The following is a 25,157-nucleotide window of genomic DNA, read 5'->3' as shown; positions in this document are numbered from 1 at the left end:
AAACATGTCCGCGTGTCAGGGGTTTAGGAGCAGAGGCACGGGCAAGGGAGGAAACAGAGAGCGAAGGGGAGGAGGCAGAAGAAAAGATGAGTGATGACGACGACCCGAGATCTCCGAGTCTTTCCAGTGAATCAGAGGATTCACAGAAAGGAGCACCAGTGGCCAGGGCAAGGGGGGAGTCTAGGGGGGCACCCCAGGAAGATAGAGCCAGAGGGGACTCAGGGGGGAGCAGCTGGAAATCGGGACCAGCGTCACCGCCAGGAAGCAGGGAAGAGGAAGGGAGCCAGGGGGGAAGCGCTGGCAGCTCACCACAGGAGGGAGGGCATGAGTCAGGAGTGGCCACACCTCCATCGGGGAGCGAAGAAACGGTTAAGAGGAAAGTGGAAGGTTGGGCGCGCGCGCCAAGTTCAAATGCAGAGGAAGGCGGCGCAGTAAGCAGCCCCGAAAGGGAACCAGGTCCTAAAGCCCGGCGCAAGGAGGCAGGAGGGTCCGGGTCAGCGTCAGAAGAATCCCGGAAGGAAGAAGCCCCGGGGGGTAGAGGGACCCAGAGGAGGACAGTCAGGCGGAAAAGGTGGAGCAAGGCTAGGATATTAAGTTGGTGCACACGGGGCGGAGACTCAGACGGAGCTTCGCCGACCTAGCTACTAGGCGTAGAGTTGCGCGCAGCAGCGTGAGAATGGAAACTGTAATTCAATAAAGACTTTTACTTAATGATCGCTGGCTAGCGTGATCCTCCGTGAGCTAGGATCTTCAAGCAGCTCTGACAGTAAGCTCCGTCTGACTCTTGTGGGCATCTACAGCCTCGAGGAGGGGAGAGAAACAGGTGCCTACTAGCGAGCTCACGAACGGCAGACGACATGACGGCTGAGCAGCAGATAGAGGAACTCAGAAACGCAGTGGCACAACTGAACGCCGAGGCTCTCGCATCCAGGAAGAGAGAGGAGGAGGCAGCCGCCGCCTGCAGGGATCTCCAGGTCAGGTTAGACGTGCTGACAAAGCAGACACCCCGGCAGGAGGGAATTGGGTTGGCGAGACGGACAGGCGGGCTGGTCTCTCACTTCGATGGGAACCTGCAACAGTATCCCAACTTTAGAGCCGACGTACTGTGCGCACTGCAACTGCTGCATAAAGACTTTAGAGATGAACAAGAGAGAGTGGGGTTCATCATGTCCCATTTGCATGGGGATGCGAAAGCATGGCTACGCAATTTATGGAGAGATAAGGATCCGGCGCTCCAGAATGCAGATGCCTTTATTAAAGCGATGGATGGGTGTTTTTTATCAAGTATTGACGTGGATCTTGCACGGAAGGAGGTGCATGGGCTGAGACAAGGGAGGGCCAGCGTCAGGCAGTATCATGCCCGCTTTTTCGCCTTGGTCAGTGCCCTGGAATGGGACAGAGATTCGGCTCCTGTAAGAGACCTCTTTTGGGAGGGGCTGCACAACTCGATTAAAGATGAGTGCGAGGGGGGAGAGACCCCGAACCACCCAGGAGGTCGTTCAGAGGGCACTGGCAGTGGGGGTGAGGCTGGAAGGACGTCCGTGGAGCAGGGACGAAGGGCGTGGAGGGCGCGAACCAGCCGGGGGCCCCTCCTTCCTTCCCAGAGAAGCAGCGCGGGCGCAATCCACGCCTCCGCCAGGAGGAGGAGCCGAACCTATGGAGGTTGGAGGTGCAAGGGCTCAGTCAGCAACCAGAGCCCTAGCACCGGCAGCAGTGAAAGCGAAGCCTCCTAGAGGGAACAGGAAGTGTTACGTCTGTGAGGAGCCAGGGCATATGGCAAAAGAGTGTCCCCAGAGGCCCCACAAGCTCACTGCAGCCTCAGCAATGGTGACTGCAGCAACGCAGCAAGGAGGACCACAGCAGGGAAACGACGCTGTCTGGCTGGAGGAAGAGGCACTGGGGCCCAGCCAGACGTGTTAGTGACGCAGTCCCCAGAGATTTTACAGCCCGTGAACCCCCTCCCGCCCAAACCAGTAGTGAGGCTCACAGCATCTCTCCAGCTGCCCAATGGAATCACCATGGACGTGCCAATCACCATTGACTCAGGCAGCAATGCGGACTTTATAGGGCAGGACTTTGTCGACAGGCACGCTGTGCAGTTGCTGCCGGCCACACTGCCCCTGCAGGTTGTCACGGTGGATGGCAGGGAGCTGCTCGGGGGGCAAGTGGTGAAGCAGACGCCACCAATGGTGATGCGACTTGGGAATCACAGAGAAATCATCAGCTTCAACGTCACTCAACTATCTGACACGCCCATTGTATTGGGCATGAGTTGGCTGGACAAGCACAGCCCAACGATGGCTTGGTACCAGAGGCAGCTGACCTTCGGCTCTTCCTTTTGTGCTGAACACTGCATCGTGCCCAGGCAGGAAGGAGAGGAAGAGGAGTCGCAGCTGCTGCTAGGCACGCTGCAAGCGATTCCCCACAAGTACGCTGAATTTTTGGAAGTTTTCTGCGAGAAGGAGGCAGACAGGCTACCCCCTCACAGACCATATGACTGCAAAATTGACCTGCTGCCGGGGGCGGCGCTGCCTAAAGGGAAACTGTATTCCATGTCAGAGGACGAACTGCAAGAACTCAAGGAGTTCATTGATCATAATTTGCAGCGCGGCTTCATCCGGGAGTCCAGGGCAGTGGGGGGCAGTCCCGTATTCTTTGTTAAGAAGCGGGACACGCCCCAAAAGAGACTCGTAGTGGATTACAGGATTTTGAACAGTGTGACTAGGCCATCGGACTTCCCCATGCCCCGAATTGACGACCTCCTCGCAAAGGTACGGAAGGGCAGAGTGTTCACCAAGTTGGACCTGCGGGGGGCGTACAACCTCATTCGCATGCGGGAGGGTGATGAGTGGAAGACAGCCATGTTCACGCCACTGGGGACCTACGAATATAGAGTTATGCCTTTTGGATTGCAAAATGGCTCCCACGTTTTTCAAGCATTTATGCATCACGTGTTGGCGGGACTTCTCTACAAGACGTGCGTCTGTTTCTTAGATGACATCCTGATCTTTTCGGAGTCGCAGCAGGAGCATGACAAACACGTCAAGGAAGTGCTGAGCAGGCTAAAGCAACATAGGCTCTACGCCAAGCTGGAGAAGTGCCAATTTGACGTGCCGGAGGTGGATTTTCTGGGCTACAAGCTGTCTGACAAGGGGCTCGCCATGGACAGCGCCAAGGTTCGAGCGGTGTTGGATTGGAAGAGCCCGCGCAACCGGAAGGAGGTCCAACGGTTTGTCGGCTTTGCGAACTTCTATCGCAAGTTTATCAAGGGCTTCGCGATGCAGACGGCGGCCATCACTGACACGCTTAGCTCCAAGAAAAAGAAGTTCATTTGGACAGAGCAGGCGGAGCAGTCCTTTCAGGCACTCAAGCGTCTCTTCGCGTCGGAAGAGCAGCTGCTTCATGTCAACCCCAGCAAGCCGATGAGGGTGGAGACAGACGCCTCGGACAGAGCCGTGGGGGCGGTCCTGCTGCAGAAAGACCCGCAGGCGGTGTGGCGACCGGGAGCGTTTTACTCCAGGAAGCTCAGCAAGTCCGAGCAGAACTACACCATATGGGACAGGGAGTTGCTGGCCATTCACGCAGCGTTCAAGGCGTGGAGGCACTTTCTGATCGGCGCCAAGCACACGGTGCAGGTTTGCACGGACCACAAGAATCTAGAGCACTGGCGCACGGCACAGTTCCTGAACCAGAGGCAGATACGTTGGGCTGAGTTCTTTGCGAACTTCGACTTCCGAATAGAGTATGTCCCGGGGGACACCAACATCATGGCAGACGCTCTCTCCCGTAAGCCACAGTATCTGGAGGACGCAACACCAGCGGCCGCCATGCACATCTTCGCACCAACAGTGTGGGCGTGCGCCGCGGCGACCGTGGACCTAGAGGCGGTGCGACGAGCGTTGCAGGGGGACTCCTTCGCACAAGCAAAGATGGCAGAGGTGCAAAGGGGCAAGGCAGCGGCCGACGGTTTCCAGCTAAGAGATGGATTGCTCATCCGTAAAGGGGCCATCTACGTGCCGGGAGACGAACTTCGAGCCAAGGTGCTGCAGCAGCTGCACGACGCGCCCACGGCCGGGCACTTTGGCAAGGAGAAGACGGTGGAATTAGTAGCCAGGGATTTCTGGTGGCCTGGAATGAGAGGGGAGGTCGCAGACTACGTGGCGAGGTGTGACACCTGCCAGAGGGCCAAACCAGTGCACAAACCGCCGGCCGGACTGTTGGAACCGCTGCAAACTCCGGTCGAACCTTGGGAAAGGGTGGCCCTGGACTTTGTCACGGATCTGCCCAGCTCAAGGGGCAAGAAGGCAGTGCTGGTGGTGGTGGACCTGTTTTCCAAGATGGCGCATTTCATTCCATGTGCTAAGGTGGCCACGGCTCCCCCCTTGCCCTCGCCACTGGTGCTCCTTTCTGTGAATCCTCTGATTCACTGGAAAGACTAGGAGATCTCGGGTCGTCGTCATCACTCATCTTTTCTTCTGCCTCCTCCCCTTCACTCTCTGTTTCCTCCCTTGCCCGTGCTTCTGCTCCTAAACCCCTGACATCCATCCCCCCCTCGAAGCCCCCCATTCCCCCCTCCCCTCCTTCCGGTGCTGGAGCTGGGTGCTGCTGTTGCAAAGGGACGAACGTCGGATATCGGTCGCTTCCCGTGTCAGGCCTCCATCTGAAGTCTCCCGGGTCTTCCTCCCTGCTCTCGTCGACGACAGTCACCTCCGCTTCCATCTCTGTGCCGCCGTGCTCGAAACCAGGGTCGTCCCCGAAAACGTCCATGTCCGTCTCTCCCTCACTTCCTCCTGTCGGTGTTGCTCGTCCTGGGCCTTCCAGCCATCGTCTGCGCCACTGCTCCTCTGGTCTATCGTCCCACCAATACGAGGGTTCTGATGCAGATCCCGAGGGTGACCCCTCCGGGGAACGGGCGTCTCGCGTCGGTTCCTCGTCCGAGTCGAACCCCCGGAACGTGCTGGCCGAAAGCGTGGGCGTGAAAAGCCAGTCGTCGAAAAAGTCTGCTGGCATAGGTCTATGTGGGAAGAGGGCATGAAACTCGTCTTTGAGCAGAGGTTCGTCTAAGGCGTAGCCCGGCACCCAGCTGTTCACACTGGCCGGGGTGCCCTCCTTGGCGAGAAAGTATTCTACCCCCTCTTCCCCCCATGTGGAGTCCAAAATCTCAGTGACTTCGTTGATGCGCTCCTTCTGTGCCACTCCCGCGTGCCCTGTTCTGTCTCTGGCCGGACTCGGCGCCGTTCCGGGTTCCTGGAACCTGTGCGGTGCCTTGTAGGGAGTGAGCACCGATCTGTGGAATACCGGATGCATTCTGGAACCCTCCGGAAGTGCCAGTCTGAAAGCTACCGGGTTGACCTGCTCTTCGACTTGGTAGGGCCCCAGTTGTTTATGCCCTAGTTTCTTCTTGGCCAACGACCTGGCCGGCACTGCGTGGGCTGCTAACCAAACCCAGTCTCCCACGTGGAGCTCTTCTCCAACCCTCCTGTGCTTGTCTGCTTGTACCTTGTATGCGTGCTTGGCCAGCTCCAGGTGGCGCCTCAGCTGATCGTGGACTTCCTGCAGCTCCGACGCGAACGCATCTGCTGTCTGCGGCTCCCCCTCCCCCATTCTTTCCAGTCCCGGGAAGGTTCTGGGGTGCCTCCCGTTGTTGGCGAAGAACGGCGTGACCCCCGTGGACACGTGCTTCGTGTTGTTGTAGGCGAACTCGGCAAGCGGCAGGTAATCCACCCACGTCGCAGGCTGTTGATTTGCATAACATCTCAGGTACTGCTGCATGATGGCATTGACCCGCTCTGCTTGCCCGTTGGTCTGCGGGTGTCTCGCCGACGCCAGGTTGATCTTGACGTTCAGGAAGCCCATCAGCTTCTGCCAGAAATTCGAGATGAACTGCCGCCCCCGGTCGGACAGAATAGACCGTGGCAGACCGTGAACCTTGAACACGTGGTCTATGAACAGTTTGGCGGTTTGCTCCGCCGTGGCCACCTTAGCACACGGAATGAAATGCGCCATTTTGGAAAACAGGTCCACCACCACCAGCACTGCCGTCTTGCCCCTTGAGCTGGGCAGATCCGTGACAAAGTCCAGGGCCACCCTTTCCCAAGGTTCGACCGGAGTTTGCAGCGGTTCCAACAGTCCGGCCGGCGGTCTGTGCACTGGTTTGGCCCTCTGGCAGGTGTCACACCTCGCCACGTAGTCTGCGACCTCCCCTCTCATTCCAGGCCACCAGAAATCCCTGGCTACTAATTCCACCGTCTTCTCCTTGCCAAAGTGCCCGGCCGTGGGCGCGTCGTGCAGCTGCTGCAGCACCTTGGCTCGAAGTTCGTCTCCCGGCACGTAGATGGCCCCTTTACGGATGAGCAATCCATCTCTTAGCTGGAAACCGTCGGCCGCTGCCTTGCCCCTTTGCACCTCTGCCATCTTTGCTTGTGCGAAGGAGTCCCCCTGCAACGCTCGTCGCACCGCCTCTAGGTCCACGGTCGCCGCGGCGCACGCCCACACTGTTGGTGCGAAGATGTGCATGGCGGCCGCTGGTGTTGCGTCCTCCAGATACTGTGGCTTACGGGAGAGAGCGTCTGCCATGATGTTGGTGTCCCCCGGGACATACTCTATTCGGAAGTCGAAGTTTGCAAAGAACTCAGCCCAACGTATCTGCCTCTGGTTCAGGAACTGTGCCGTGCGCCAGTGCTCTAGATTCTTGTGGTCCGTGCAAACCTGCACCGTGTGCTTGGCGCCGATCAGAAAGTGCCTCCACGCCTTGAACGCTGCGTGAATGGCCAGCAACTCCCTGTCCCAGATGGTGTAGTTCTGTTCGGACTTGCTGAGCTTCCTGGAGTAAAACGCTCCCGGTCGCCACACCCCCTGCGGGTCTTTCTGCAGCAGGACCGCCCCCACGGCTCTGTCCGAGGCGTCTGTCTCCACCCTCATCGGCTTGCTGGGGTTGACATGAAGCAGCTGCTCTTCCGACGCGAAGAGACGCTTGAGTGCCTGAAAGGACTGCTCCGCCTGCTCTGTCCAAACGAACTTCTTTTTCTTGGAGCTAAGCGTGTCAGTGATGGCCGCTGTCTGCATAGCGAAGCCCTTGATAAACTTGCGATAGAAGTTCGCAAAGCCGACAAACCGTTGGACCTCCTTCCGGTTGCGCGGACTCTTCCAATCCAACACCGCTCGAACCTTGGCGCTGTCCATGGCGAGCCCCTTGTCAGACAGCTTGTAGCCCAGAAAATCCACCTCCGGCACGTCAAATTGGCACTTCTCCAGCTTGGCGTAGAGCCTATGTTGCTTTAGCCTGCTCAGCACTTCCTTGACGTGCCCGTCATGCTCCTGCCGCGACTCCGAAAAGATCAGGATGTCATCTAAGAAACAGACGCACGTCTTGTAGAGAAGTCCTGCCAACACGTGATGCATAAACGCTTGAAAAACGTGGGAGCCATTTTGCAATCCAAAAGGCATAACTCTATATTCGTAGGTCCCCAGTGGCGTGAACATGGCTGTCTTCCACTCATCTCCTTCCCGCATGCGAATGAGGTTGTACGCCCCCCGCAGGTCCAGCTTGGTGAACACTCTGCCCTTCCGTACCTTTGCGAGGAGGTCGTCAATACGGGGCATGGGGAAGTCCGATGGCCTAGTCAGACTGTTCAAAATCCTGTAATCCACTACCAGTCTTTTTTGGGGCGTGTCCCGCTTCTTAACAAAGAATACGGGACTGCCCCCCACTGCCCTGGACTCCCGGATGAAGCCGCGTTGCAAATTATGATCAATGAACGCCTTGAGTTCTTGCAGTTCGTCCTCTGACATGGAATACAGTTTCCCTTTAGGCAGCGCCGCCCCCGGCAGCAGGTCAATTTTGCAGTCATATGGTCTGTGAGGGGGTAGCCTGTCTGCCTCCTTCTCGCAGAAAACTTCCAAAAATTCAGCGTACTTGTGGGGAATCGCTTGCAGCGTGCCTAGCAGCAGCTGTGACTCCTCTTCCTCTCCTTCCTGCCTGGGCACGATGCAGTGTTCAGCACAAAAGGAAGAGCCGAAGGTCAGCTGCCTCTGGTACCAAGCCATCGCTGGGCTGTGCTTGTCCAGCCAACTCATGCCCAATACAATGGGCGTGTCAGATAGTTGAGTGACGTTGAAGCTGATGATTTCTCTGTGATTCCCAAGTCGCATCACCATTGGTGGCGTCTGCTTCACCACTTGCCCCCCGAGCAGCTCCCTGCCATCCACCGTGACAACCTGCAGGGGCAGTGTGGCCGGCAGCAACTGCACAGCGTGCCTGTCGACAAAGTCCTGCCCTATAAAGTCCGCATTGCTGCCTGAGTCAATGGTGATTGGTACGTCCATGGTGATTCCATTGGGCAGCTGGAGAGACGTTGTGAGCCTCACTACTGGTTTGGGCGGGAGGGGGTTCACGGGCTGTAAAATCTCTGGGGACTGCGTCACTAACACGTCTGGCTGGGCCCCAGTGCCTCTTCCTCCAGCCAGACAGCCTCGTTTCCCTGCTGTGGTCCTCCTTGCTGTGTTGCTGCAGTCACCATTGCTGAGGCTGCAGTGAACTTGTGGGGCCTCTGGGGACACTCTTTCGCCATATGCCCTGGCTCCTCACAGACGTAACACTTCCTGTTCCCTCTAGGAGGCTTCGCTTTCACTGCTGCCGGTGCTAGGGCTCTGGCTGCTGACTGAGCCCTTGCACCTCCAACCTCCATAGGCTCGGCTCCTCCTCCTGGCGGAGGCGTGGATTGCGCCCGCGCTGCTTCTCTGGGAAGGAAGGAGGGGCCCCTGGCTGGTTCGCGCCCTTCACGCCCTTCGTCCCTGCTCCACGGACGTCCTTCCAGCCTCACCCCCACTGCCAGTGCCCTCTGAACGACCTCCTGGGTGGTTCGGGGTCTCTCCCCCCTCGCGATCTCATCTTTAATCGAGTTGTGCAGCCCCTCCCAAAAGAGGTCTCTTACAGGAGCCGAATCTCTGTCCCATTCCAGGGCACTGACCAAGGCGAAAAAGCGGGCATGATACTGCCTGACGCTGGCCCTCCCTTGTCTCAGCCCATGCACCTCCTTCCGTGCAAGATCCACGTCAATACTTGATAAAAAACACCCATCCATTGCTTTAATAAAGGCATCTGCATTCTGTAGCGCCGGATCCTTATCTCTCCATAAATTGCGTAGCCATGCTCTCGCATCCCCATGCAGATGGGACATGATGAACCCCACTCTCTCTTGTTCATCTCTAAAGTCTTTATGCAGCAGTTGCAGTGCGCACAGTACGTCGGCTCTAAAATTGGGATACTGTTGCAGGTTCCCATCGAAGTGAGAGACCAGCCCGCCTGTCCGTCTCGCCAACCCAATTCCCTCCTGCCGGGGTGTCTGCTTTGTCAGCACGTCTAACCTGACCTGGAGATCCCTGCAGGCTGCGGCTGCCTCCTCCTCTCTCTTCCTGGATGCGAGAGCCTCGGCGTTCAGTTGTGCCACCGCGTTTCTGAGTTCCTCTATCTGCTGCTCAGCCGTCATGTCGTCTGCCGTTCGTGAGCTCGCTAGTAGGCACCTGTGTCTCTCCCCTCCTCGAGGCTGTAGATGCCCACAAGTGGAGACTGTCAGAGCTGCTTGAAGATCCTAGCTCACAGAGGATCACGCTAGCCAGCGGTCATTAAGTAAAAGTCTTTATTGAATTACAGTTTCCATTCTCACGCTGCTGCGCGCAACTCTACGCCTAGTGGCTAGGTCGGCGAAGCTCCGTCTGAGTCTCCGCCCTGTGTGCACCAACTTAATATCCTAGCCTTGCTCCACCTTTTCCTCCTGACTGTCCTCCTCTGGGTCCCTCTACCCCCCGGGGCTTCTTCCTTCCGGGATTCTTCTGACGCTGACCCAGACCCTCCTGCCTCCTTGCGCCGGGCTTTAGGACCTGGTTCCCTTTCGGGGCTGCTTACTGCGCCGCCTTCCTCTGCATTTGAACTTGGCGCGCGCGCCCAACCTTCCACTTTCCTCTCAACCGTTTCTTCGCTTCCCGATGGAGGTGTGGCCACTCCCGACTCATGTCCTCCCTCCTGTGGAGGTGTGGCCACTCCTGACTCATGTCCTCCCTCCTGTGGTGAGCTGCCAGCGCTTCCCCCCTGGCTCCCTTCCTCTTCCCTGCTTCCTGGCGGTGACGCTGGTCCTGATTTCCAGCTGCTCCCCCCTGAGTCCTCTCTGGCTCTGTCTTCCTGGGGTGCCCCCCTAGACTCCCCCCTTGCCCTCGCCACTGGTGCTCCTTTCTGTGAATCCTCTGATTCACTGGAAAGACTAGGAGATCTCGGGTCGTCGTCATCACTCATCTTTTCTTCTGCCTCCTCCCCTTCACTCTCTGTTTCCTCCCTTGCCCGTGCTTCTGCTCCTAAACCCCTGACACCAAGATTCTTCTTTCTATGTAGCTCGCAACCAAAACAACCTTTTTGGCTTTCTTTAGGGTTCTTACACTTTACTTTGCTATGTGGGTGAACAAATGAAAGGGCAATCAAAGCTTATTGGTCTTTTTTCTACGCATGTCAGAGCTGCTTGAAGATCCTAGCTCACAGAGGATCACGCTAGCCAGCGATCATTAAGTAAAAGTCTTTATTGAGTTACAGTTTCCATTCTCACGCTGCTGCGTGCAACTCTACGTATAGTAGCTAGATCGGCGAGGCTCCGTCTGAGTCTCCGCCCCGTGTGCACCCCGGACGCTCTCTCCCGTAAGCCACAGTATCGGGAGGACGCCACGCCAGCGGCTGCCATGCACATCTTCGCACCAACAGTGTGGGCGTGCGCTGCGGCAACAGTTGACCTGGATGCGGTGCGACGAGCGTTGCAGGATGACTCCTTCGCGCAAGCAAAGATGGCAGAGGTGCAAAGAGGCACGGCAGCGACCGACGGGATCCAGCTGAGAGATGGATTGCTCATCCGTAAAGGGGCCATCTACGTGCCGGGGGACGAACTTCGCGCCAAGGTACTGCAGCAGCTGCACGACGCGCCCACTGCCGGGCACTTTGGCAAGGAGAAGACGGTGGAATTAGTCGCCAGGGACTTCTGGTGGCCCGGAATGAGAGGGGAGGTCGCGGACTACGTGGCGAGGTGTGACACCTGCCAGAGGGCCAAACCAGTGCACAGACCGCCGGCCGGACTGTTGGAACCGCTGCAAACTCCGGTCGAACCATGGGAGAGAGTGGCCCTGGACTTTGTCACGGATCTGCCCAGCTCGAGGGGCAAGACGGCCGTGCTGGTGGTGGTGGACTTGTTCTCCAAGATGGCACATTTCATTCCGTGTGTGAAGGTGGCCACGGCGGAACAAACCGCCAAACTATTCATAGATCACGTGTTCAAGGTTCACGGTCTGCCGCGGTCTATTCTGTCCGACCGAGGGCGACAGTTCATCTCGAATTTCTGGCAGAAGCTGATGGGCTTCCTGAACGTCAAGATCAACCTGGCGTCGGCGAGACACCCGCAGACCAACGGGCAAGCGGAGCGGGTCAATGCCATCATGCACCAGTACCTGAGATGTTATGCGAATCAACAGCCTGCGACGTGGGTGGATTACCTGCCTCTCGCCGAGTTCGCCTACAACAACACGAAGCACGTGTCCACGGGGGTCACGCCGTTCTTCGCCAACAGCGGGAGGCACCCCAGAACCTTCCCGGGACTGGAAAGAATGGGGGAGGGGGAGCCGCAGACAGCAGATGCGTTCGCGTCGGAGTTGCAGGAGGTCCACGATCAGCTGCGGCGGCACCTGGAGCTGGCTAAACACGCATACAAGGTACAAGCAGACAAACACAGAAGGCTTGGCGAAGAGATCCATGTGGGAGACTGGGTCTGGTTAGCAGCCCACGCAGTGCCGGCCAGGTCATTGGCGAAGAAGAAACTAGGGCATAAACAACTAGGGCCCTACCAAGTCGAAGAGCAGGTCAACCCGGTGGCTTTCAGGCTGGCGCTTCCGGAGGGTTCCAGAATGCATCCGGTGTTCCACAGATCGGTGCTCACTCCCTACAAGGCACCTCACAGGTTTCAGGAACCAGGAACGGCACCGAGTCCGCTCCGAGAGAGAACCGGGCACGGGGGAGTGGCACAGGAGGAGCGCATCAACGAAGTCACGGAGATTTTGGACTCCAGATGGGGGGAAGAGGGGGTAGAATACCTTCTCGCCAAGGAGGGCACCCCGGCCAGTGCCAACAGCTGGGTGCCGGGCTACGCTTTAGACGAACCTCTGCTCAAGGAAGAGTTTCATGCCCTCTTCCCACATAGGCCAATGCCAGCAGACTTTTTCGACGACTGGCTTTTCACGCCCACGCTTTCAGCCAGCACGTTCCGGGGGTTCGACTCGGACGAGGAACCGACACGAGACGTCCGCTCTCAAGAGGGGTCACCCTCGGGATCTGCTTCAGAACCCTCGTATTGGTGGGATGATCGACCAGAGGAGCAGTGGCGCAGAAAGTGGCTGGAGGGTCCAGGATGAGCAACGTCTCCAGAAGGAAGCGAGGGAGAGACGGACAGGGACGTTTTCGGGGACGACCCGGATTTCGAGCACGGCGGCACAGAGATGGAAGCGGAGGTGACCGTCGTCGACGAGAGCAGGGAGGAAGAACCGGAAGACTTCAGATGGAGGCCCGCCACGGGAAGCGAACTGTACCCGACATTCGTCCCCTTGACACGGCAGCACCCAGCTCCCGCACCGGAAGTAGGGGAGGGGGGAAGAGGGGGCTTCGAGGGGGGGATGGATGTCAGGGGTTCAGGAGCAGAGGCGAGGGCTAGGGAGGAAACAGAGAGCGAGGGGGAGGAGGCAGAAGAAAAGATGAGTGATGACGACGACCCGAGATCTCCGAGTCTTTCCAGTGAATCAGAAGATTCACAGAAAGGAGCACCAGTAGACAGGGCAAGGGGGGAGACTAGGGGGACACCCCAGGAAGATAGAGCCAGAGGGGACTCAGAGGGGAGCAGTTGGAAATCGGGACCAGCGTCACCGCCAGAGAGCAGGGAAGAGGAAGGGCGCCAGGGATCAAGCGCTGGCAGCTCACAACAGGAGGGAGGGCACGAGTCAGGAGTGGCCACACCTCCATCGGGGAGTGAAGAGACGGTTAGACGGAAGGTGGAAGGTTGGGCGCGCGCGCCAAGTTCAAATACACAGGAAGGTGGCGCAGTAGGCAGCCCGGAAAGGGAGCCAGGTCCTAAAGCCCGGCGCAAGGAGACAGGAGGGTCCGGGGGGTCAGCGTCAGAAGAATCCCGGAAGGAAGAGACCCCGGGGGGCAGAGGGACCCAGAGAAGAACAGTCAGGCGGAAAAGGTGGAGCAGGGCTAGGATATTAAGTTGGTGCACAAGGGGCGGAGACTCAGACGGAGCTTCGCCGATCTAAGCATAAGACGTAGAGTTGCACGCAGCAGCTTGAGAATGGAAACTGTAACTCAATAAAGACTTTTATTTAATGATCGCTGGCTAGCGTGATCCTCTGTGAGCTAGGATCTAGAAGCAACTCTGACAGAAACGAAAACAACCTGTTTGGCTTTGTTTAGTCTTGTTCCACCGCCTTGCTATTTCTGGGTGAATGAACACCGAAAGAGAAATTGAAGCTTATTCATCCTTTTTCTACTGAGATGGAACCAAGACACCTTTGCTTGATTTGGGCTGATAACAAACATGTCATTCTGCGATTTTTGGTTGAATGTGCATTCTAACTCCAAAAACACCAACTTGAAAAAAGCCCAATCAGAGCTTTATTATCTTCTTTTTATGTAGATGGAACCCTAGAAACCTTTTTTCTTTCGTTTTGGTGTGATTCTGGCGCACACACAAATAACACGATGCGAATTGAAAAAAGCCCAATCAAAGCTTATTCTTCTGCTTTCTACGCATATGGAAGCGAAAAGATGGTGTTGTGTTATTTTGGTCTCATTGCACACACTTTGCAATTTCTGTTTCAATGTGCATTAAGAGCGAAGAACACGACATGAAGTAAGCGCAATCCAAGATTATTCTTTCTATGTAGCTCGCAACCAAAACAACCTTTTTGGCTTTCTTTAGGGTTCTTACACTTTACTTTGCTATGTGGGTGAACAAATGAAAGGGCAATCAAAGCTTATTGGTCTTTTTTCTACGCATATAGAAGCGAAAAGATGGTCTTGTTTTATTTTGTTCTCATTGCGCACAATTTGCTATTTCAGTGTCAATGTGCATTAACAGCAAAGAACACGACATGAAGTAAGTGCAATCCAAGATTCTTCTTTTTATGTAGTTGAAAACCAAAACAAAGTTTCTGCCTTTTTTTTAGGTTTCGTACACTTCGCTTTCATATTTGTGGGTGAATGAACACCGAAAGAGCAATCGAAGCTTCTTCGTCCTTTTTTTATTGAGATGTTACCATATGTTTACCTGTCCTTGATTTAGGCTGGTAACAAACATGTCTGCGATTTTTGGTTGAATGTACATACTAATACCAAAAACACCAATTTGAAATAAGCACAATCAGGGCTTTATCATCTTCTTTTTATGTAGATGGAACCCAAAATACCTTTTTGCTTTGTTTTGGTGTGATTCTGACGCACACCCAAATAACACCATGCGAATTGAAAAAAGCCCAATCAAAGCTTATTCGTCTGCTTTCTACGCATAAGGAAGCGAAAAGATGGTGTTGTGTTATTTTGGTCTCATTGCACACACTTTGAGATTTCTGTGTCAATGTGCATTAACAGCAAAGAACACGACATGAAGTAAGCGCAATCCAAGATTCTTTTATCTATGTAGTTCGAAACGAAAACAACCTGTTTGGCTTTGTTTAGTCTTGTTCCACCGCCTTGCTATTTCTGGGTGAATGAACACCGAAAGAGAAATCGAAGCTTATTCATCCTTTTTCTATTGAGATGGAACCAAGACACCTTTGCTTGATTTGGGCTGATAACAAACATGTCATTCTGCGATTTTTGGTTGAATGTGCATTCTAACCCCAAAAACACCAACTTGAAAAAAGCCCAATCAGAGCTTTATTATCTTCTTTTTATGTAGATGGAACCCTAGAAACCTTTTTGCTTTCGTTTTGGTGTGATTCTGGCGCACACACAAATAACACGATGCGAATTGAAAAAAGCCCAATCAAAGCTTATTGGTCTTTTTTCTACGCATATAGGAGCGAAAAGATGGTCTTGTGTTATTTTGTTCTCATGGCGCACAATTTGCTATTTCAGTGTCAATGTGCATTAATAGCAAAGAACACGACATGAAGTAAGTGCAATCCAAGATTCTTCTTTCTACGTAGTTGTCAGAGCTGCTTGAAGATCCTAGCTCACAGAGGATCACGCTAGCCAGCGATCATTAAGTAAAAGTCTTTATTGAATTACAGTTTCCATTCTCACGCTGCTGCGCGCAACTCTACGTCTAGTAGCTAGATCGGCGAAGCTCCGTCTGAGTCTCCGCCCCGTGTGCACCAACTTAATATCCTAGCCTTGCTCCACCTTTTCCGCCTGACTGTCCTCCTCTGGGTCCCTCTACCCCCCGGGGCTTCTTCCTTCCGGGATTCTTCTGACGCTGACCCGGACCCTCCTGCCTCCTTGCGCCGGGCTTTAGGACCTGGCTCCCTTTCGGGGCTGCTTACTGCGCCGCCTTCCTCTGCATTTGAACTTGGCGCGCGCGCCCAACCTTCCACTTTCCTCTTAACCGTTTCTTCGCTCCCCGATGGAGGTGTGGCCACTCCTGACTCATGTCCTCCCTCCTGTGGTGAGCTGCCAGCGCTTCCCCCCTGGCTCCCTTCCTCTTCCCTGCTTCCTGGCGGTGACGCTGGTCCCGATTTCCAGCTGCTCCCCCCTGAGTCCCCTCTGGCTCTATCTTCCTGGGGTGCCCCCCTAGACTCCCCCCTTGCCCTGGCCACTGGTGCTCCTTTCTGTGAATCCTCTGATTCACTGGAAAGACTAGGAGATCTCGGGTCGTCGTCATCACTCATCTTTTCTTCTGCCTCCTCCCCTTCGCTCTCTGTTTCCTCCCTTGCCCGTGCCTCTGCTCCTAAACCCCTGACATCCATCCCCCCCCTCGAAGCCCCCCATTCCCCCCCTCCTTCCGGTGCCGGAGCTGGGGGCTGCTGTTGCAAAGGGACGAACGTCGGATATCGGTCGCTTCCCGTGGCGGGCCTCCCTCTGAAGTCTCGCGGGTCTTCCTCCCTGCTCTCGTCGACAACGGTCACCTCCGCTTCCATCTCTGTGCCGCCGTGCTCGAAACCAGGGTCGTCCCCGAAAACGTCCATGTCCGTCTCTCCCTCACTTCCTCCTGGCGGTGTTGCCCGTCCCGGGCCTTCCAGCCACCGTCTGCGGAACTGCTCCTCTGGTCTATCGTCCCACCAATACGAGGGTTCTGATGCAGATCCCGAGGGTGACCCCTCCGGGGAACGGACGTCTTGTGTCGGGTCCTCGTCCGAGTCGAACCCCCGGAAAGTGCTGGCCGAAAGCGTGGGCGTGAAAAGCCAGTCGTCGAAAAAGTCTGCTGGCATAGGTCTATGGGGAAAGAGGGCATGAAACTCGTCTTTGAGGAGAGGTTCGTCCAAGGCGTAGCCCGGCACCCAGCTGTTCGCACTGGCCGGGGTGCCCTCCTTGGCGAGAAAGTATTCTACCCCCTCTTCCCCCCATCTGGAGTCCAAAATCTCCGTGACTTCGTTGATGCGCTCCTTCTGTGCCACTCCCGCGTGCCCTGTTCTGTCTCTGACCGGACTCGGTGCTGTTCCGGGTTCCTGGAACCTGTGCGGTGCCTTGTAGGGAGTGAGCACCGATCTGTGGAATACCGGATGCATTCTGGAACCCTCCGGAAGTGCCAGTCTGAAAGCTACCGGGTTGACCTGCTCTTCGACTTGGTAGGGCCCCAGTTGTTTATGCCCTAGTTTCTTCTTGGCCAACGACCTGGCCGGCACTGCGTGGGCTGCTAACCAAACCCAGTCTCCCACGTGGAGCTCTTCGCCAACCCTTCTGTGCTTGTCCGCCTGTACCTTGTATGCGTGTTTGGCCAGCTCCAGGTGGCGCCTCAGCTGATCGTGGACTTCCTGCAGCTCCGACGCGAACGCATCTGCTGTCTGCGGCTCCCCCTCCCCCATTCTTTCCAGTCCCGGGAAGGTTCTGGGGTGCCTCCCGTTGTTGGCGAAGAACGGCGTGACCCCCGTGGACACGTGCTTCGTGTTGTTGTAGGCGAACTCGGCAAGCGGCAGGTAATCCACCCACGTCGCAGGCTGTTGATTTGCATAACATCTCAGGTACTGCTGCATGATGGCATTGACCCGCTCTGCTTGCCCGTTGGTCTGCGGGTGTCTCGCCGACGCCAGGTTGATCTTGACGTTCAGGAAGCCCATCAGCTTCTGCCAGAAATTCGAGATGAACTGCCGCCCCCGGTCGGACAGAATAGACCGTGGCAGACCGTGAACCTTGAACACGTGGTCTATGAACAGTTTGGCGGTTTGCTCCGCCGTGGCCACCTTAGCACACGGAATGAAATGCGCCATCTTGGAAAACAGGTCCACCACCACCAGCACTGCCGTCTTGCCCCTCGAGCTGGGCAGATCCGTGACAAAGTCCAGGGCCACCCTCTCCCAAGGTTCGACCGGAGTTTGCAGCGGTTCCAACAGTCCGGCCGGCGGTTTGTGCACTGGTTTGGCCCTCTGGCAGGTGTCACACCTCGCCACGTAGTCTGCGACCTCCCCTCTCATTCCAGGCCACCAGAAATCCCTGGCTACTAATTCCACCGTCTTCTCCTTGCCAAAGTGCCCGGCCGTGGGCGCGTCGTGCAGCTGCTGCAGCACCTTGGCGCGAAGGTCGTCTCCCGGCACGTAGATGGCCCCCTTACGGATGAGCAAACCATCTCGTAGCTGGAAACCGTCGGCCGCAGCCGTGCCCCTTTGCACCTCTGCCATCTTTGCTTGCGCGAAGGAGTCATCCTGCAACGCTCGTCGCACCGCCTCCAGGTCCACAGTGGCCGCGGCGCACGCCCATACTGTTGGTGCGAAGATGTGCATGGCGGCCGCTGGCGTTGCATCCTCCAGATACTGTGGCTTACGGGAGAGGGCGTCCGCCATGATGTTAGTGTCCCCCGGGACATACTCTATACGGAAGTCGAAGTTCGCAAAAAACTCAGCCCAACGTATCTGCCTCTGGTTTAGGAACTGTGCCGTGCGCCAGTGCTCCAGATTCTTGTGGTCCGTGGAAACCTGCACCGTGTGCTTGGCGCCGATCAGGAAGTGCCTCCACGCTTTGAACGCTGCATGAATGGCCAGCAACTCCCTGTCCCAGATGGTGTAGTTCTGCTCGGACTTGCTGAGCTTCCTGGAGTAAAACGCTGCCGGTCGCCACACCCCCTGCTGGTCCTTTTGCAGCAGGACCGCCCCCACGGCTCTGTCCGAGGCGTCTGTCTCCACCCTCATCGGCCTGCTGGGGTTGACGTGAAGCAGCTGCTCTTCCGACGCGAAGAGACGCTTGAGTGCCTGAAAGGACTGCTCCGCCTCCTCTGTCCAAACGAACTTCTTTTTCTTGGAGCTAAGCGTGTCTGTGATGGCCGCTGTCTGCATCGCGAAGCCCTTGATAAACTTGCGATAGAAGTTCGCAAAGCCGACAAACCGTTGGACCTCCTTCCGGTTGCGTGGACTCTTCCAATCCAATACCGCGCGAACCTTGGCGCTGTCCATGGCGAGCCCCTTGTCAGACAACTTGTAGCCCAGAAAATCCACCTCCGTCACGTCAAATTGGCACTTCTCCAGCTTGGCGTAGAGCCTATGTTGCTTTAGTCTGGTCAGCACTTCCTTGACGTGTCTGTCATGCTCCTGCTGCGATTCCGAAAAGATCAGGATGTCATCTAAGAAACAGACGCACGTCTTGTAGAGAAGTCCCGCCAACACGTGATGCATGAAAGCTTGAAAAACGTGGGAGCCATTTTGCAATCCAAAGGGCATAACTCTGTATTCGTAGGTACCCAGGGGCGTGAACATGGCCGTCTTCCACTCATCTCCCTCCCGCATACGAATGAGGTTGTACGCCCCTCGCAGGTCTAACTTGGTGAACACTTTTCCCTTCCGCACCTTCGCCAGGAGGTCGTCGATTCGGGGCATGGGGAAGTCCAACGGCTTGGTCCCATTGTTTAAAATGCGATAGTCCACGACCAGTCTTTTTTGGGGCGTGTCTCGCTTCTTAACAAAGAATACTGGGCTGCCCCCCGCTGCCTTGGACTCTCGGATGAAACCGCGCTCCAAATTATGATCTATGAACTGTTTGAGTTCCTGCAGCTCGTCCTCTGACATGGAATACAGTTTCCCCTTAGGCAGCGCCACCCCCGGCAGCAGGTCAATCTTGCAGTCATATGGTCTGTGAGGGGGCAGCCTGTCCGCCTCCTTCTCGCAGAAAACTTCCAAAAATTCTGCGTACTTGTGGGGAATCGCTTGCAGCGTGCCTAGCAGCAGCTGTGACTCCTCTTCCTCTCCTTCCTGCCGGGGCACGATGCAGTGTTCAGCACAAAAGGAAGAGCCGAAGATCAGCTGCCTCTGGTACCAAGCCAGCGTTGGGCTGTGCTTGTCCAGCCAACTCATTCCCAATACAATGGGCGTATCCGATAGTTGAGTGACATTGAAGCTGATGATTTCTTTGTGATTTCCAAGTCGCATCGCCATGGGCGGCGTCTGCTTCACCACTTGCCCCCCTAGCAACTCCCTGCCATCCACCGTGACAACCTGCAGGGGCAGTGTGGCCGGCAGCAACTGTATAGCGTGTTTGTCGACAAAGTCCTGCCCTATAAAGTCCGCATTGCTGCCTGAGTCAATGGTGATTGGCACGTCAGTGGTGATTCCATTGGGCAGCTGGAGAGATGCGGTGAGCCTCACCACTGGTTTGGGCGGGAGGGGGTTCACGGGCTGTAACACCTCTGGGGACTGCGTCACTAACACGTCTGGCTGGGCCCCAGGGCCTCTTCCTCCAGCCAGACTGCGTCGTTTCCCTGCTGTGGTCCCCCTTGCTGCGGTGCTGCAGTCACCATTGCCGAGGCTGCAGTAAGCTTGTGGAGCCTCTGGGGACACTCTTTTGCCATATGCCCTGGCTCCTCACAGACGTAACACTTCCTGTTCCCTCTAGGAGGCTTCGCTTTCACTGCTGCCGGTGCTAGGGCTCTGGTTGCTGACTGAGCCCTTGCACCTCCAACCTCCATAGGTTCGGCTCCTCCTCCTGGCGGAGGCGTGGATTGCGCCCGCGCTGCTTCTCTGGGAAGGAAGGAGGGGCCCCTGGCTGGTTCGCGCCCTTCACGCCCTTCGTCCCTGCTCCACGGACGTCCTTCCAGCCTCACCCCCACTGCCAGTGCCCTCTGAACGACCTCCTGGGTGGTTCGGGGTCTCTCCCCCCTCGCGATCTCATCTTTAATCGAGTTGTGCAGCCCCTCCCAAAAGAGGTCTCTTACAGGAGCCGAATCTCTGTCCCATTCCAGGGCACTGACCAAGGCGAAAAAGCGGGCATGATACTGCCTGACGCTGGCCCTCCCTTGTCTCAGCCCATGCACCTCCTTCCGTGCAAGATCCACGTCAATACTTGATAAAAAACACCCATCCATCGCTTTAATAAAGGCATCTGCATTCTGGAGCGCCGGATCCTTATCTCTCCATAAATTGCGTAGCCATGCTTTCGCATCCCCATGCAAATGGGACATGATGAACCCCACTCTCTCTTGTTCATCTCTAAAGTCTTTATGCAGCAGTTGCAGTGCGCACAGTACGTCGGCTCTAAAGTTGGGATACTGTTGCAGGTTCCCATCGAAGTGAGAGACCAGCCCGCCTGTCCGTCTCGCCAACCCAATTCCCTCCTGCCGGGGTGTCTGCTTTGTCAGCACGTCTAACCTGACCTGGAGATCCCTGCAGGCGGCAGCTGCCTCCTCCTCTCTCTTCCTGGATGCGAGAGCCTCGGCGTTCAGTTGTGCCACTGCGTTTCTGAGTTCCTCTATCTGCTGCTCAGCCGTCATGTCGTCTGCCGTTCGTGAGCTCGCTAGTAGGCACCTGTTTATCTCCCCTCCTCGAGGCTGTAGATGCCCACAAGAGGGAGACGGAGCTTACTGTCAGAGCTGCTTGAAGATCCTAGCTCACAGAGGATCACGCTAGCCAGCGATCATTAAGTAAAAGTCTTTATTGAATTACAGTTTCCATTCTCACGCTGCTGCGCGCAACTCTACGTCTAGTAGCTAGATCGGCGAAGCTCCGTCTGAGTCTCCGCCCCGTGTGCACCAACTTAATATCCTAGCCTTGCTCCACCTTTTCCGCCTGACTGTCCTCCTCTGGGTCCCTCTACCCCCCGGGGCTTCTTCCTTCCGGGATTCTTCTGACGCTGACCCGGACCCTCCTGCCTCCTTGCGCCGGGCTTTAGGACCTGGCTCCCTTTCGGGGCTGCTTACTGCGCCGCCTTCCTCTGCATTTGAACTTGGCGCGCGCGCCCAACCTTCCACTTTCCTCTTAACCGTTTCTTCGCTCCCCGATGGAGGTGTGGCCACTCCTGACTCATGTCCTCCCTCCTGTGGTGAGCTGCCAGCGCTTCCCCCCTGGCTCCCTTCCTCTTCCCTGCTTCCTGGCGGTGACGCTGGTCCCGATTTCCAGCTGCTCCCCCCTGAGTCCCCTCTGGCTCTATCTTCCTGGGGTGCCCCCCTAGACTCCCCCCTTGCCCTGGCCACTGGTGCTCCTTTCTGTGAATCCTCTGATTCACTGGAAAGACTAGGAGATCTCGGGTCGTCGTCATCACTCATCTTTTCTTCTGCCTCCTCCCCTTCGCTCTCTGTTTCCTCCCTTGCCCGTGCCTCTGCTCCTAAACCCCTGACAGACACCCAGTCTCCTCCTACTCTCTCTGCACGGAAGCCTTTTGCACAGGGTGGGCGTGGGTAGCGGAGGACCCGTGCTCTCCCCGCTGGTGTCTGGTGAAGAGTCCTGGAGCCCTCTCACTGATTCCCCCATCAGCCCCTCTATATTCCTGGTGTTGCACTGATTTGCTTCCCCATCTGCGGAGCTGCCTCTCTTCCTGCTGGGCCCTTCTCCAGCATCATTTGAGAGCCTTCCCTCCGCCTCTAGCTCCGATTTCAGTTCCCTGACAGGATCCAAATGGTCCGCTTCTTCCAGGCATGCCTGGAGTTGTTCATCAACCACCCGCTCAATCACCTTGCCCAAGAATGGAAGATTTGAGACTGGGCGATAGTTGGCCATATTGGCAGCATCTAAAGATGGTTTTTAAATTTGAAGCTATACTATGAAGCCTCGTGCCTTTGCTGGGTTAAAGATTAGATTGTTATAAAAAACACAGACCTGTTGGACTTGGAAGGTTTCAACATCAGATTCGGCTGGCACGCATATTTGTGGCGCAATAAGGAAAAGGTCCACAAAGGATTTTCTAATCATATTATTAGAGGGCCACTGCTGGAAGTATGGGAGAGAAATAAAAAATTATTGGAAAGAAGCACTCCCTGGTGGTTATCGCCAATCGACATCTTAACAACAACAACAACAAAAATATTAAAGGAGAAAGATGGATTTATGAAGTTCTGTTAGTAAAAACAGAAAAAGGATGGAAGATCAAACCATATGAAGAGATAAAGAATAAACTAACAGGTTGGATTCAATTTCATCAAATTAATGCTTTGTGGACCGAAGACAAAAAGATTGGGATGAACGGGAAAAAAATAATCCAGATTCCAGGTAGAAATATTGGAAGGCAAATCAAAACTCCTATCCATAATGTACAACCAGCTACTAGAATGGGATACTAAGGATGAAGAAATAAAAGAAGTAATGGTGAAATGGGTGATAGACTTTGGATACAATCTAGAGTACGATAGTTGGAAGAAACTTTGGAATAAAGGCATGAAATTTTCAGCTTGTATAACACTTAGAGAGAACATGGAAAAAATGATGTACAGATCACACCTGTAAAATTAGAAAAAATATATAAAACAGTAGATAAAACATGCTGGAAATGTAAAATTAAGGAAGGCAATTTCTACCACATGTGGTGGACTTGTGAGGTAATTAAAAAGTTTTGGGAACTTATTTATAATGAATTAAAAAATATTTAAATATATTTTAAAAAATATTTAAATATTCTCAGAACCACTGGCAGTCATCTTTGAGAATTCCTGGAGAACAGGCGAAGTCCCGGCAGACTGGAGGAGGGCAAATGTTGTCCCTATTTTCAAAAAGGGGAAAAGAGAGGACCCAAATAATTACCGCCCAGTCAGTCTGACATCAATACCAGGGAAGATTCTGGAGCAGATCATTAAGCAAACAGTCTGTGAGCACCTAGAAAGGAATGCTGTGATCACCAATAGTCAGCATGGATTTCTGAAAAATAAGTCATGTCAGACTAACCTGATCTCGTTTTTGGCAGAATTACAAGCCTGGTAGATGAAGGGAACACAGTGGATGTAGCCTACCTTGATTTCAGCAAGGCATTTGACAAGGTGCCCCATGATATTCTTGTAAAGAAGCTGGTAAAATGCGGTCTTGACTATGCTACCACTCAGTGGATTTGTAACTGGCTGACTGACCGAACCCAAAGGGTGCTCATCAATGGTTCCTTTTCATCCTGGAGAAGAGTGGCTAGTGGGGTGCCACAGGGTTCTGTCTTGGGCCCAGTCTTATTCAACATCTTTATCAACGACTTGGATGATGGACTCAGTGGCATCCTGATCAAATTTGCAGATGACACCAAACTGGGAGGGGTGGCTAACACCCCAGAGGACAGGATCACACTTCAAAACGACCTTGACAGATTAGAGAACTGGGCAAAAGCAAACAAGATGAATTTTAACAGGGAGAAATGTAAAGTATTGCACTTGGGCAAAAAAAAAAAATGAGAGGCACAAATACAAGATGGGTGACACCTGGCTTGAGAGCAGTACATGTGAAAAGGATCTAGGAGTCTTGGTTGACCACAAACGTGACATGAGCCAACAGTGTGACGCGGCAGCTAAAAAAGCCAATGCAATTCTGGGCTGCATCAATAGGAGTATAGCATCTAGATCAAGGGAAGTAATAGTGCCACTGTATTCTGCTCTGGTCAGACCTCACCTGGAGTACTGTGTCCAGTTCTGGGTACCACAGTTCAAGAAGGACACTGACAAACTGGAACGTGTCCAGAGGAGGGCAACCAAAATGGTCAAAGGCCTGGAAACGATGCCTTATGAGGAACGGCTAAGGGAGCTGGGCATGTTTAGCCTGGAGAAGAGGAGGTTAAGGGGTGATATGATAGCCATGTTCAAATATATAAAAGGATGTCACATAGAGGAGGGAGAAAGGTTGTTTTCTGCTGCTCCAGAGAAGTGGACATGGAGCAATGGATCCAAACTACAAGAAAGAAGATTCCACCTAAACATTAGGAAGAACTTCCTGACAGTAAGAGCTGTTCGACAGTGGAATTTGCTGCCAAGGAGTGTGGTGGAGTCTCCTACTTTGGAGGTCTTTAAGCAGAGGCTTGACAACCATATGTCAGGAGTGCTCTGATGGTGTTTCCTGCTTGGCAGGGGGTTGGACTCGATGGCCCTTGTGGTCTCTTCCAACTCTATGATTCTATACCTTCACAAAAAAACCTGAGGCCTTCCTTTTGAGGATAATTGGAGAAGAAATTAAAAAGGAAGACCAAATATTATTCCAATATGCAACAGTAGCTGCTAGAATATTAATAGTACAAAATTGGAAGACACCAAAAACCCCAACTGTAAATGATTGCCAAATTAAATTATTTGAAACCGTATTTTTCGCCCTATAAGACGCACTTTTCCCCCTCCAAAAATGAAGGGGAAATGTGTGTACGTCTTATGGGGCGAATGCAGGCTCCTTGGCTTCAGCGACAGCAACGTGAAGCCTCCGAAGCCTGCGCTCCAGAGGCTTCGCGTTGCTTCCGCTGAAGCCAGGAGAGTCTGCTCTTTGAGGCTGGCAGTGGGGGAAAGCAACGCTTCCCCCATCGCCAGCCCCAGAGGATGGGGGGCAGCGGGAAGGCGCACGACGCCTTCCCGCTACTCTCCAACCCGGCTTTGAGGCTGGCAGTGGGGGAAAGCAGGCTTTTCCCCAAGGAGGGAGAAGGGACTGACGGTCTGAGTCCTTCCCTTCTCCCTCCTGTGGGCTTTTGTGGGAGATGGGGGAATTCTCCCACCTCCCGCAAAAGCAGGCAAAAGCCTTGCGCTCTTTAAAGGGGCAGCGCGGCTTCTGCTGGCTTTTCTAGGAGG

This window comes from Podarcis liolepis, assembly GCF_965112155.1.
Source record: "Podarcis liolepis genome assembly, chromosome: 15".
NCBI lineage: Eukaryota > Metazoa > Chordata > Lepidosauria > Squamata > Lacertidae > Podarcis > Podarcis liolepis.
The sequence above is the reverse complement of the archived record's forward strand: the minus strand, read 5'-3'. Positions refer to the sequence as shown.